Source organism: Poecile atricapillus, chromosome 8 (assembly GCF_030490865.1).
Source record: "Poecile atricapillus isolate bPoeAtr1 chromosome 8, bPoeAtr1.hap1, whole genome shotgun sequence".
NCBI lineage: Eukaryota > Metazoa > Chordata > Aves > Passeriformes > Paridae > Poecile > Poecile atricapillus.
Genome location: NC_081256.1, coordinates 19,721,393 through 19,736,032, shown reverse-complemented (window position 1 = coordinate 19,736,032; position 14,640 = coordinate 19,721,393).

Genomic DNA, 14,640 nt, shown 5'->3' with positions numbered 1-14,640 from the left:
GTCAGGTTGCCTAATCCTCTTTATAAATTCCACCTGCCCAACTGCACACACTTGTGCATTGCCCAAACCTCGACACCTGAGGACACTGGGGAAGGGGGACAAATTAAATAATCAGAAATTTTGGAGCCAGTTTTGGATCTGTCCAGGATGGGATGGAAAATGAGTTGGAAAATCATGGTTTTTTAAGACAGCTCAAAGTTTGGCAATTGAGTAATGATAGCCAAGTCACTTGCTCTTGCCACCGCTGGCCAAGTCAGATTATTGCTGTATCCATGAGCAACTCTGCAGATATGCCTGGCTCTTGTGAACCTGAGGCTGTGGGGCAGGAAAGGAAAGTTAAACACCAAAGAGCAGCCAGGTGCTGTCCTTAGCAAATGTTTCCCCAATTATTAGATGACATTTTGGTGGGGACAGTGGAGCCAGATGGTGCAGGAGACATTTGTTAAAAACTTAGAGGCAATGCACTTTTACAATAAATTTAACTTTCCATGTCTCATAACAAGATTTTTCCCCCCTCTCTTTCAATGTTATCTTTTGGCAATGCTGACAGTTTTCTGTCATTCTTTTGGAAGTATTTTCAACATTGCATAGCTGTTTATTTAATATGTCTCTAGTGGCTCAGAAGATAATAGTAAGTCAGAGCGAATATTTACCTTCCTTCTGAAGCACTATTCCATTCAGCACTTCTAGCTCTCTGGCAGTTTCAAGTGAGCAGTGTAGCATTTTAATTTTTCTTTACTTTGGACATTCAGTCACTCTAGAACAAGACTATTGCTCATGTTTTTTCTCCCGTTATTTTTTCTTTCTCATCAAATTGTAAATATCTTTATTACTCTTTTCTACTGACAGACTTTTAGATTTTTATTTGACAGGTTGTAGTGACCCAATGGAAAGTTCCCCTCACCCTCTCCAGAAGGCTGCAGAGTGTCACAAAAGTACCTCTGATTTTGTTATGACACTCCTAGTCCTGCCAGCAGCAGTACCAATTAGTTGAAAAGAGGACAGCAGAAGTCTATTAACATGAATATAAAAACATGAAGAGAAAGGAACCCCAAATACTACTTCCCTGCTGTGAGAAAACTAAGCTGTGTTTATTCCACCACTCATCGAGGTGTTTGTTTAGGGGTGGATTCCCAAAACTTCTTGGCACTGCTTCTGCCAAAGTCATAAATCTAATAAACTTCTAGTGACTGCTGAGCACTGAAACTCTGCCTGTCCCCAGCAGGCACCTATGGAGGCAGTGGGGAAGGCTCTTCACTGCTTATTTAGTGCTTGTGCAAACTAAGTCTCTCTGAAGATATTAAGAAATGTTTTCCTTACTTTTCAGACATAAAATTTACCCCCAGCTGAAGCTACAGTGTTTGTTAAATGCCAGACTTTTTCACAGCATACTACTTCAGACCTTAAGTATGATCGTAAGAATCTCTTCTGGCCCAAACAAGACAGTTTTATTTTGTATCTAAGCATCCCTTCATTTGAACCAGATCAGGAATTCACTGTATCTTGGAGAAGAGGTAGTAAGGGAAACATTCTTCAGATGGCAAGGGTTATTTCTGTACTTAACTTGGATAGTGCACATTACATCAGCCAGAACATTTCTGTAAAGGTCTGCCAAGTCCTAAATTTTCAATAATCCCACTTCCTTCTCTTAAAATTGAAAAGGTAGTGACTCCCCTGGGAATGCGTGTAATTTCAGCATTCCCGTTGACTGTGTATTCTGAAATGCTGCAGTCTGTTTGCTTAGTAATCCCCTTGTCTGTGTAAGTTGTTAGGGGTAACCAAAGGCAGCTGATTACTTAATTGTATAAGGCAGGAAATGGGGTTCTTTCATTAGTTCCCATAATGTTCTTGAGAGCAACCAGTATTCTGCCTGACTGAGTTTTCGATCCTTTAATTCAAAAGATATACTTTCCCTTGGCACGCTTGGTGACCCTTTATCCTGATAGGCTATTTACTGAATAAATTGAATATTTTAGTTTTAAAAAAAGAAGCCTAAACTGTCAAAATAAAATAAAACAAAACATTATCTTTTATTCTAAACCAAAATATGTTCCAACTAGAGAAGACATGTAACATGTAAGAACTTCATCTCACTTTGCATTTTTGTAAGATCCTCGGGGTGTGTTAGGGTGTTTTGTTTTGGTTTTGCTTGTTTTGTTTTGTGTGTTGTTTGGACTTAGGGGCCCAAATAGCAAAAGAAATATTGCTATCAACTTGTCACAGCTTTAAAGATCCACTTTTATTCAATGTCTCATGCTTAGGAAGACCCTTCTCATACAAATGATTTGCATTTTTTTTGTGAAATTTCGATAGAGAGCTTGAGACTAAATTCTGCTGTTGCTGTGTCCACTGGTAAAAAGCTGCCAGAGGGTAGACAGTTCCCAAGTGTGTGCTTTGCCCTGTGTTTGGGGGTCTGTACAAAATCCTGGACAGCACTGGCAGGGGCTGTGGCTCAGGTGTGTTCCCCTCTCCTACCCCAAACACTCTCTGAGAGTGGGAGTGTGGAGCTGGCTCAGGGTATCTGCCCTTGCTACCCTTGTGACTGTGGGAAGCCAGGGGAGAGAGGTACAGCTGCAACCTGATCTTTAGGAATATCTACTTATCTCATTAAGAAAGAAACAGCAGGACTTCTTAGTTTGTTGGGGTGGGGCTTTTTTTCCTATGCCTTATCTCCACTCTTAGATTTCAAAAAAATTTAAATAATGTATTTTCTGTGCCTTGTTGCAAATTAATTCTTCAGTACATTTGTATGTCCTGTGTTAGATGTTGGTGGAGCACAGAAGCAGCAGTTGTCCTCTGCTGCCATTTCCCAGGTGTAAATGGTGTTCCTGTATGTCTTGCTGGTTCAAATAGGAAAGCAATGGGGAAATCTGGGAGCCATCCACATGGCTGTGGATAATTTCAATCCCAGGTGGCTCATACTGCTCAGCAGTGAGTTTCTTGGGAAGAAATCAAACTCCAAACCCCTTCTGCCCCAGATCCCTGCTCCACCATTTTGCCTTTCCCTGCTAGCCAGCGCTGGGGCTCGTCCAAACCAGATTCCAGTACTCTGTGTGACTGCACTGGTGCTTGATGTGGCATAAAACATTTTGGGCATAGGTTCAGACAGGACCAGTGTTTCCTCCTTCTGTCACACATCACTCATAGCTGTTTCTGTCATTAAAGAGATACATTGTATTCATAAATTTGCAGATTTTTAAACCATGAAAAACAAACACAACCTAATAAAATGTCCACTGACTCTATAGGCACAAATATCCCTTGTAAGACATTTTCTAACCTTTTGGACAGTTTGCCTGCTACATAAAACCCATGCAGGTGGGTGAGCTTTGCAAGGTCATTTCAGGTAATGGTGAACACAGTTTGCACAGAGGAGCCTTAATCTGAGCAAAGGTATTCTCCAAGTTTGGAGTGCTCTGGGAACAATCGTGTCTGTGTGCTGTGTGTCTCAGTGGACATGGAAAAGTGAAATGAACTGTGCAAGTGTTTGCGAAACATGCAGAACTTCAGTGGACTGTGGTGGTAATGCCCTTCCTATTGAGTCTGTGTATTATTTTCCCTGGATTTGTAAGAGGACACTTTTGCTGGTGTTTGGCCCATATTGACAGAATGTAGAAGACAGAGCTGTAATGAGGTGTTTACTTTGGATCTGATTTAAGACTCATGCCAGTTGATGAAAATCATCAGGTTGCTTTAATATCCTTTATATAAATACAACAACCATTTTTTTCTTAAAAAAAATGTAGGGATGTCTAAAAGAGTAGACACTGTAGAACCACGTGAACACATTTAATTTGAGTCTAATAATTTCAAAGAAATATGTGACTCCAAATTAATTGAAGGTTTCTGCTTCTAACTATAACATTTCTTATCGTGTAAAGCATTAAGGCAGCATAACATATACAAGACAAATATTAAACAAAGGTATTATAGATGGGAAATTCCTAATCTAGCTCACTATGTTGGTACAGTGAAAGTTTCTTAATCCAATATCTGATGAAGGAACAAGGAGAGAATTAATTTACTGCACACTAATTACTGAGGAGTATGCACTGTATATACAGTGAAAGGCGCTGAAATGAATACTTGATAAACAATATCTGGCAAATTAAAAATCTGAAATGTTAAATGAAATGCAAATTAAAAATCTGGACCGTTAAATTAATTGAATGCAAAAAAACCCTGACATTAACTATCATCACGGGTCGAAGTTATATCAGCAAAAGCAAAGCTATTCAGAGTTAAATCCTGCTTCTCTCTGTGATTTACTTGTTGTGAATGGGTGGGCACTAGAGGAGCCCCAAAGACATGGATGAATTTGCATACGTGAGGAGAAGTGCTCTCTGCCTGCTGTGCAAAATGCTGTCTTAGGAAATGATGGGGATGCTTTGCACCTGAAAGAAGGTCTGCTGAAAGGAATGGGTCTCTTGGGTGCAGGAGAAATGTAATTCCTGTGTTGCAGTGCCTGTACCAGATCTGCTAAGCTCATGGTGAACAAGTTTTAGTTCAGAAGAGATTTCATTTTTGTCCCTTGCATTATGTTTTAAGCCCAGTTCTTTCTCCCTCTCCTTCTTTCTGTCTCTCCCTCCCCTCCACCCCTTTTGGTGGAATGGAGACTGAAAACTGTACTGTGAAAATGTAAGATGTTTTAAATAATTAAATTATAGGATGTTTACTAATACTCAATATAGACACATACACGCATATTAATTTATGTTTTTATCTAAAAGGTGCCCATGAAGGATCTAATGCTACAATTGCCAATTCAGTTGAAACAAATTGAAATTTGTTTTAAGGATCCGCTCTGCTTAAATCACCTGGATCAACAAGAGACTGAAAAGATAGGGAAAATTTAGTATTTATCTTAAAATTCTGGGATGTGCCACAGGCTGCATTAAGATGAGGCACTTTTTTAAAATAAGTTTAATTATTTTTTGTTTTCTTCATTTTCACATACATTCTCAATTATTTGTGTAAAGTGTAACTTTATATAAAGCACTGAGTGTGAGAACAGTTCGTAGCAGGAACCATTCTTGCAGGTCCACCAGGCTGCAAGGAGGATCTGTAAACCTTGAAAAAAGCATGTTGTAGGTCAACCCTAATAAAGTTAAACCCTTCCAAACACACAAACACACGAACACCAGCCGGTACAAAGCATAATGGAGGTAACAACGCTCCCCACTTCAAATATATTCATAGAGGTATAAAAGTACTGCTTAGGGGGATCTGACAAGTCAGGCTTTCTTTTGGGGGGCAAGCTCATCTTTAAGAGCTCAGAGAAATTGTTCAGGGCACAGATAAAGTGTGAGGCTCGGGGCAGGTGCCTGCTTGTGTGATGGGGCTGTGAAGCGAGATGTGCTATTGCTGGGTGTCAGAGCCCAGCACGTCCCTGGAGAAGCAGGCAGTGTGTGTGTTCTGCATCTTTACACCAGTTTCTTTAAGTGCTGGGTGTTCTTCCAACTGAAGAGCCTGCCAGTGATGAGGGGGATTGATTTCACTGTTTGAAGAGAAGGCCCTCAGAATGGCAGTTTTCATTGATTAAAAGAGGGCACTTTTCAGAGGGAAAGTGATTGCAGTAAATTCCAGGTTAAACTGATATTAGCATTTGAATTATAGGCAAGTATCAGAATTGCTAAGCATTAGGAATTTATATTAAGATTGATCTGGGAGAGAGTACTGCTAGTAAAAAAAGATCTATATATTACCCTTGCAATGTCATGACCCAATTGCAGTGTACTACCACTTCAAGGCAGGAAAGAATGCTCTGCAATTAGCTTAACATTTCACAAATCTGAACTATCTAGCACTATCTTTTTATTAATCTTTGCTTGTTCAAATGTGTTTTAATAGATTTAGATATATAGTAGCAGATCTACTGCAATTAAAAATCAAAGTTCTTATGTACCAGTAGTGTTTCCCTGGAGGTCTAGTCGGTCTCCACAGTAATGAAGATGTAATTATACTGATGTAAATCACTGCACCATAACTAGGAGGGATTGGCCTTTCCCCTCCCTTAATTCATTGAAAGATTTTATCTTTGACAGGTACTGTCAAACAGGGTGATGGGCTAGAAGGCAGAATGCTTTTCCTGATAACTAATTTGCTTGGGCAGAAAATGTGGTTGTTTTATTTGGTTAGTTGTTTGGTTGTTTTGGTGTTGTTTTTTGTTTTTGTTTCTTTTTAAGATGACTTGAATACTGAGATGATTCTCAAGTCCTGCATCTCCCATTCTGGGTAGCAGTAATTCCTCTAGGTTTCCTAATAAAGCACCATCAAGATGAGACATTCTGCTCTGACTGTGCTGTTCTCAGCCTGAGCATAGGAAAACATGTCTGATGGTGGCTTGTGTGTGCATACAAAAAAATAAAATATATATTTAAAAAACCCCCAAAACTAAACCAAAATCAACATCAGAAGAAGGTGATCTCTTACAAAAACTTTCCTTCAGGTGGTAGTTTAACTTATAAAATTTTTTCTGCTGTTGTACTAGACTGAAACAGCACTTAGTTTTCCCCTAGTCCATTATCTAGCAAACATCTCTCATTTTGTTTCCCTCAATAATCTCCTTGAATATGCACATGTGTTCAGTCACATTTTATGTATACTGTTAAAGCTCACAATCAAAACTCTAAATTAAGCCCAGCCAGAAGATCCACTCTTTGTTTCATTGAATGGCTGGGACATTATGTCTGAGAAGAGAGATGTCACCACTGCAATAAGGGAATGTTCTGCATGAAGCCCTGAGTGGTTGCAGGTGTTTCAAACACTTGTCTCTGTGGTCTGATAGCAAGGCAGGACATTTCCATAGAAATTAGTTAGCTGTACCAAAGACATGGAGGGCCACCAGAGAGGTTGTTCAATGTGGCATCATGATCTGATGGCAATGATACATTCCTTGTCATATGGGTTACCAAAGATTTTTTAGGACTACGTCAAGGTTCTACCAATCTCTGACTTCTTGGGCAATGTGGGTTTCTAAGGAGAAGTGAGAATTTCTCCTAGGAAAGATGTTATGGGCTCACTTCAGACAAGTTCTCACAAGACAGAATTCCCCCTCAACAATGTTAACAATCAGGTTTAGGACTAAGGCAGAAGTGAAGGAAGGTTACTGTTAAACTACTGGGAAAAACTGCTAGTTTTTTTCCCCCATCACTTTTCATGGGCATTTATTCTGAGGTTTTTCCATACCTGTTTCTCATCTCTGGTAGTCAGCAGTTGACACCTTTCTTTGGTAATGAAAATGGGGCTTAGGGACATGGCAGAAGACACAAGGTGTCCAAGCCTGTGGTGAGTGGGTGCTGCTGACCCTGATGGTCTCCTTCCAAGGGCAGACAGCTGTGGTGGCTGTGGCATCACTGAGCTGTAAGTGCCCTTGGGCTTCAGTACAGAGAGTCTGGTGCCTTTCCCAATTGCTGAAATTCACTAAGGAGAAGACAGAAAAATAAAATAAATGTCTGTTTTATTTCCCATTGAACTGATGTTTCTTTAGAATTGGCTGTTCCACATGTTACTCACCTTGCTGGCAAAAGCATTGGTGATCAATGAGGACAAGTGATTCTGACTGTCAGCTTGCCACGTACATCCAGAGCAAACGAACACATCAGAAGCTGATTTTGTGCAGGGCCTGCTTTTGATTTGTGCATTTTTCTGGCAGACTTGGGCTATGCCCTATTACTTTCTTACAATAAAAGGGAACGTTTCTTCTACTGGAGCTTGCAGCATGCAGCTGCAATAATCATAGGGGAGCCCCAGGTGGTCTGATTTATGGTGTTTAATGTGAACCCCTGAGGTTCTGTCAGGAGAGATTATATAAGGTATAAAACATTTTGCAGAATTGTTTTGCCACACTTCAGTTCTAACTTGCAGTGGGCCTCCTTCATTTATTTCCCTGCTCCAAGACAGCTTATTTAAATGCATGTTTATTAAAGAGCTCCCTAAACCTTGTTAAAGTTGCTTCTGAAAATACTCTGACTAATGGCGATGTTGACAAGGGTGAATCATCCCTGAGAACACTGTGCTCATCAGGACAGTTTCTCAGCTGATGGGATTTGGCAGATTGCCACGCAAGTTCATGGCACTTTTCTACAGATTGTTACTGGGCAGGGATTGATATGCTGGGCAGGTGTTGACTGACAGAAACTCTGATGGAGCTCTGTGGATTTGTACTGGTCCAAAGCCTGCAGTTCATGAAAGGAGGCCTTGAACTTAAATCAAATACTTTATTGTACAATCTTCATACAGGTAATATTAATTATTAAATGCAAGTGTGTTCCTGTGAGGCTGTATCTGCAAGCCAGGCAAGGGACAAGGAGCTATTCACTTTTGCTACCGGTATCAAGATTCTGGCTACAGGTTTCACTGCTGTCCTTGTCAGAAACAAGTCAGAACAAGCTGGGCTGGTGCTATCCCCCACGCTGGAAGGCTGCAGTGGGAGCGGTACAGGAGGTGCACTGGCTGCACCCATCCATGCAACTGCACTGGCACCAGAGGCAGGGAGTGACTGCCTTAGCAGGCTAAAGGGATGTGCCTAGGGCTTTGGCTGAGTTTGCTCAAACAATAGTTTGTCCAGGCAAGGAGACGGATTTCCACCCCTGGTACAGCCCATGACTCAGAGTCTGTGCCGGAGCCCTTCTCAGCGTGCTTTCCGTGAGCAGGGTTGCAAAACACCCTGAGAGACCCAGATCTCATCTTTCTTCACTAGCTAGGCAAACCTAGACTCAAGGTTTAAAAGCAGGTTCCTTCGTAACTACAAATTATTTAGTTGCATAGTATGACAAGCACAAGATAGACCTGAAGGTGGAATTCGTGTCCTGAAGTGTTTAGTGAAACAGAATAAGACAGTAGCTGAGGAAAGAAGATACTTGCTATGAGTTGATGCTTGCTTGATGAGGAAATGAAGGAATGAAATCAGAGTGAGCTCTGGATGAGTACAATGACTAAACTTGTACTGGATCAACTACAGGGGTTTGGTTTTCTTCTATTAACCCTGTGCATTCCTGTGCTGCCTAAACTGAAACATCCTGATTTCCTTTTTTTTTTTTTTTTGGCAGAGGACAGATGATGTTTGTTGATATAGCACTTAGTTTCAGCTAATGACAAGTAGACACAGTCTGTAATCTTGTCTATTACCTGTCCTGTATCACACCCTTTCATTTACTACATTGAAGTACCAGTAAAAGCATTCCAAGAGACACAATGGAGCAGCACAGCAGCCCCAACACAGTCGAAGGCCGCGTATTATATTACAAAATGACTATTTTTTGGTGGGAAAGGGGGAAGATGATGTGCCAGTTTACAGGGAGGTTGGGCAAAAGGTCAGGGAAAGTGCGGAATTGTTACCAGCTCTGCTGGCGCCACACCTGTGTGAAATGTTTAATGCTGACACAAGAATGAACTTGAAGCATGTTTGGAACGTATAAGCAGCAAAGAAAATCAGAGAACTTAAACTGGAATTGTTAACTGCATAAAATTTGCTATAGGATGGAGAGACCAAAAGCAGCCCACTGAGACCCAAAAGTGTAGTTGAGATCACTCTCATCTCCCTATGGACGTGGAGTACATGGAGGTTATAGAGCTTGGCACAAAAATGGTCAGTCAGGAATAATCTTGGCCAAAAAGGGCTTTGTTTTAGTTTGAAATGAAAATACCCTGCTTGTAAGTAGGACAGACTGTTACTGTGGTGGGAGTGCTGAACTTGCAGGCTGTAAGCTATGACTGGCTTTCACTCTTGCACACCTATTCTAATGAGAAGCAGGAGCTGGTTTCTGCATTGCTGCAAACCTGCTTAGCTTTGCTACTGTCTTTACCAGTTCAGACTTAATGCCAGTTGCAGCTTGCTCACCACTGCTGGCTGGAATAGAATTCAAACCTGGCTTCTGTACTTATGCTTTACCACAACACCCTCCTTCGTCTCCTCCTCTGAAAACCTTGCACTGTAGATATTGAACCCTAAAGGAGAAGTGACTCTCAGCAGACATAATTTTGTATGAGTAATTCACTTTTAAAGCTTGGATATATTCCATCTTCCTTGTGACTAATGGTACCCGAACAGAACATAATTGTATAATCATTTTCCAATTGCTTAATAACTCATTTTCCTTGTTTGTAAGATGCTGTTTTTCATTTCAGAGATGTGAGGACCTGCGTGTGGTAATGAGTGACAGACAATTGTTTATTTCTCAGAAATAATGCCATTAAGGAAACCTCTCTACACTTAGAGCTCTGACAGCTGGCCAGACCCTGACACTCTGACTCATCTAAAGGCCTGCTGGCAGGAAATTATTCCACAGTTTCATGTTGTGCTGCCTTTGGTGGCAGCCCTCACCTGGGGAGTCCCAACCTCACCACTTCTGCCTGCTGATTAACACCTGAAAAACAGCACATCACAAATCCTTGGGGCTGCACTATGGATGGAAATGCTGCAGCCTGACAGATAATTTCTGTTGGTGTAGCTGGTGGAAAGAGCATGAAGGAACAGCTTGGAGATGAAAAGTCTCAAGATGGGTTTTCTGCTGGAGTGGGAATGTTTTCCTTAGTTGGGAGAGGCTTGGTCAGTCATAGGATGTAATGTTGTTTCCAGCTGCTGGACCAGCAAAGTTTAAAACTTATTCAGGTAGGAAAGGGCAGGTAGAGGAGGAGGAGGAGGAGCAAAGAGATGAACCATTACTGGTTTGGTAGGAAACGTGTGAAGGGTGCAAAAACCCCAGAAATTTCCTAAGGACTTTGATCTAGATACAGAAAATGCCTTCGAAGAGAGGGAACCGGTGCAGGAAAATAGACTGCATGGATGCCATAGATGTTGTAGGATCTTTTAAGCAGAGTGGATGTCTATGGCTAGTTTAGCTGTGTTGAACTCTTCAACAGACAAACAGAAGGATTGCTTTCCCCCCCCCCCCCCCCCCCAAGAATGAATGCTTGAGCCTTAGAAGTTGGTGCTGATGTTTAGGGGTAGAAAGAGAAGCTTTTGTAATGGGTAATAAACTTCTATTCTTTCAGAGAGGTGTAATAAGTAATGTTGCCCAATCTAAGAACAGCAAGAGCCACAACCTACTGAAATAAAAATAAATTTAAAGCACATGGGTTCAGATGGATTTGGACTAAAACATAAATGCCACTGATTGTCAAGAGCTGTGTTATTCCAGCTAGGACCAAAAAGTTAGTTAATTTTATACTTTAGTTAAAGGCATAAATGCCCAAACCTCTGCTGTACTTGGTGGTCCAGTACCAAGTCTTGATATGGCTGGTGTGAATTGATGGAGAGTTTGCTCAGTAGTGTCTCATTTTAGATTTCTAGAATTAATGAAGAGAATTTTCTTCAGAGTATTCTGAGATTTGTTGAACCTTAAAGCAGAGCTCAGACCAGGTGATGTTTGTGGGCATTGTGACAGAGGAGAGAAAGCTCCATGTGTATCTGAATAGTAAAAACAATAACAGAACAAGAAAGGCTCAGTTCTTACCTGCAGATAAATATCACCATCTTCAGAGCTGCCCAAAGTCTAGACACAGAAGTAGAAAAATGTGTTAAAGACAATAAGGATTGGAATTTTCAGGAAAAGCATGCTTAAAACTGTTTTGCATCTGTCAGTGGGTGCTTAGAGGTTGCCTTAGCTGATGTAGGTGGTGGCACTGCAAAGTGCAAGGATAACAGAACTGTTTGGAAAAATCAGTGTTCAACCCTGCATTGTACCAGAATACTGCTTCTCAGCCTCCAGATAACTGTCAGGATGAGGAAAGAACAAGTTCAGCTGTTTGAATCTGTCTTCTCTTTCACAGAGTAGCTGTGTTGTGGGTTTCTGTGTGATGGTGTTTCTTTGGTGGTGTGGGTTTTTTTTCCCCCAGGTATTAAAATGTCTTGATGGTCTCTTAGAAACCTCAGTTCCTCCATGCATGGAAGCTTCTGCAGATATTTCTAGTGCAGGATTGTTGCATTGTTTATTTTGTTTCTCCTTGGAATGAATTTTTTAGTTATCATTTTTTTTCTTTATATTGTCAAAACATGCTATAGCAGGCTGTGTTCACTTACAACCCATTCCATGTTGAAATGTAAACCCATTGCAACACAGCCTGTCTGGCATATGTTGTCATAGCTTTTAAAAAGTTGCCCTGCTTCTCTGTTAGCGTTGAGAATTTTATTAAATAAGAGTATTTATTTTTCCAAATTCCCCATGGGCAAAAGCAGGTAGAAAACAGATACCTATGCCTAATTATAACCTTATATTTCTCATTAAACTCTCTTAATTTTCTTTCATTTCACCTCCAGCATGCATTCTCTCATTCATAATTGCCACTGGATAATTTGAAGTCATTTGCTTACTCAGGGCTTTATGCCATACACTCATGGATTGTGAAGGATGAATCCTTCACAAAAAAATAAGATGAGAAGCTCATTCTTGCTGTTTAGGTAAGTCTTTCCCTTCCTGTCCCAAAGTTACTGAGCAAATTGTTGCTATTCATTTTTAAGTTACTGTACTTGTTGCTCAGGGAAAAGCTAAGTGTTCAGGCAAATTTAGCAATAGACTCAAGGCTGAATTTGCCTCCTCAGGAAAGATGTTCTGAGCTATGTGTTGGTTGCCAAAATGCCCTGTGTGTGGTTACTTCTTGGCTGTTGTTATGGGAATTTTGTTGTTCCCAAGGAACATAGTTTTTGAGGGAGAAAGGATTGCTCATTCAGCTCAGTCTTGGTCCATGAGGGAATTTGGACTCAAGAAACTCTTGACTCCCGTATGGATGCTGTAGCTGATCTGAGTGATGAGTACAAGGATGTTGCTTTTCCATTTCCTCCTCTCTAATCAGTGTTGCTTTTTTCTGCTTTGTGCTGCACTACTTAATTATCTTCAGGATTTTGGGGTTATTTGCTGTATTTGGAAATATTTCTGCCTCTTGATCCACAGGAGAAAAAAACCATCCTAAAACAGAAACTCTGGGATCATTCAGAGTGAATGGAAAAAACCTCTCAAACTCCCTGATATGGTAAATGTGCTCCAACTTCTATTACATTAATGTATGTCTTGATCATGAGAGATTATTAGTGACAGTTATGCTAAAAGAGATATAATTCCTTTTCTAACTAACTGTCCTATTTCTATCTCCCTTGAATCTGTCTCTTTCTACAGAGTTAAGTCACAGAAATCCTTTAGTTTATTAAATATGGACAAACAAAAGGAGAAATATACTTTCAGTTCTTAAACCAGCCATGTCCTGGGAAAGGCCTGTCCCAGTTTCCAAACAGACTGAAAGTCCTTGTGTAGTTTTCTTTCCTTTGGCTTTCTTTGGCCCCACAGCCCACTGAACTGGGCAAAGAATTGCTCTTGTTGTCAAAGTAATGTGTTAAAAAAAAAGGCAAGCGCCAGCAAGGCCTTTCATGCCTCAAGAGGAAATATTTCCACTGCCTTCTCTCTTGCACTTTGGCCACCAGTAGGTCAGCCTCAGTTTACTTTCTTTGCATTAGGTAGCACATTCAGGGTTTTACTTATCCTTAATCATTTAAGTCCCAGCTAGAAAACATGTTTTGGTGACCCACTCTCCTTTTGGTTTCAGCAGGAATTAAACCCCTTACTACCACAGAGGGAATGGTACTACACAGCCCCAGAGTCTGACTTGGATGTATATCATGTATTTTTTTACAGGGCAAATGTCATCAACCTATTGTGGATACACTGATCTCTTGTATTACTTCCTTTGGTCAGGAAATATGCAAAACCTTGGTCTCCTACACTGGGTAATGTTTTCTGCTATCCATTTCTTCCAATCCATTTTATGCAGCCCTTTTTTTTTTTTTTTTTTTTTTTTTTTTTTTGGTCAAAGTCTTTCATATTCCCAGTCATTTATCTTATAAAACAGCTACTTAGTTGCAACTTCAGTGTTAAGAATTTAGTGTGATAGGGCTGGGGAGGGGGTGGCTGAAAATCAAACATTATCGAGCAAAAGCACATGCCACTTCTTGTGTATCTTATTCTGCAATTCTTTGAAGTTTAATCTTTTCAAAAGAAAAGCCTTTCAGCTACTTTGTGGCAACAACTCGGGCTTGTAACTTTTGACTGCACAGTGCTCCTAGTTCATAAACTGATCTCATCCTTTTCTGACAATTAATACTGAAGTGAATTTAAATTGGATCTCCTCCTGCCACCGCATCAGCTGTCTGGAACAGTTTGCCTACCTTGGTCTCCCACACTAATTCTCTCTGTACCTTTTCAAAACGCTGCTAAAAATCCTGACCTCCTTTAAGGCTCTACCAGCCAGCAAGCTGTGAACCTGTTTCTTTCCACGTGTGGATTTGGCTGCACATCCTCTTTGCAGAGCTGTAGAGAGCTACAGAAGAGACAGGATGGCTGAGCGCTGGGCTCAGATCAGGATATCAGCTTAGCAGTGCCATAAGCCTTTGAAGCCACCTCTCACCTCATGCTGCAGCTGCACAAAGATGCAGCCCAGAGCAGGGAGCAGTGCAGCCTCACACATACCCTGGGAGAAGCTTGGCATGGCCTCGTGCTTCTGCTCTCCATCTCTGCAGAGCTGTGACCCCGTCACTCCATCCCTGAAAGAACTCTTTGCATCCTTTTCTTTTCATGCAAGGAAGAAGCATTTACAGGCCAGCTCTCAAAGCTCCTGTTTATCTGAAAAGCACTATCTTGATTGCTAAGTTAA